Here is an 811-nt window from a genome sequence, read left to right as displayed (position 1 = left end):
ATACTTACCTATCTATTATCTATCTATCTATCTATCTATCTATCTATCTATCTATCTATCTATCTATCTATCATCTATCTATCTATCCTAGAGGCCTGGGACCCCCCACCCGGGTCTGAGGCCCAGCAGGCCCCCCAGCAGGACCCCCCACCCGGGTCTGAGGCCCCCATCAGGGTAGGCCAGCCAACCCCCATCTGTGCACCAGTCCTCTATCCTATATAATAAAAGGGTAATATGCAAATTGACCCTAAAGGCAGAACGACCAGAACAACCACTGGACCATTCACTATGAGGCACACTGACTACCTCTTGGTTTCTTTCCCCAGTCGGCAGGCTCCGATCACTTGATGGTGAACAGGGAACTGGGGGTGGATGGATGCAGGCAGCGCCAGGCCAAGGCCCTGCACCACTGGTTGCCCCCCACACAGAGGGTGACCGCAGCGGGGGCGGGGCCAGCAAGTGGGCAGGAACACTCTCAGTCCCTTCCCCTGGCCGTCAGGCACCTATCACCCGATGATGGAAGGGGAACTGGGGGTGGGTGGCAGTGGGGATTGGGACCAGCTGTGGGCAGCTGAGGACGATAGCCTTGATCACAGGCCAGGCCTAGGGATCATACCTGCACATGAATGTCATGTGCTGGGCCTCTAGTTAATAAAATAAGGAATACACTATAATAAAAGGTAGTTTAGAGTAGAATAACAATAAAAAAATCTTTGAGAACATCTAATGAATAACCTACAAGATTAGAATGTCAACATGGACATGTTCTAGTTTGCTAACTCCTCTACATCTGTTGGCAAACTCTTTCTCA

The sequence above is a fragment of the Myotis davidii genome, unplaced genomic scaffold (genome assembly GCF_000327345.1).
Source record: "Myotis davidii unplaced genomic scaffold, ASM32734v1 scaffold135, whole genome shotgun sequence".
Lineage (NCBI taxonomy): Eukaryota > Metazoa > Chordata > Mammalia > Chiroptera > Vespertilionidae > Myotis > Myotis davidii.
The sequence above is the reverse complement of the archived record's forward strand: the minus strand, read 5'-3'. Positions refer to the sequence as shown.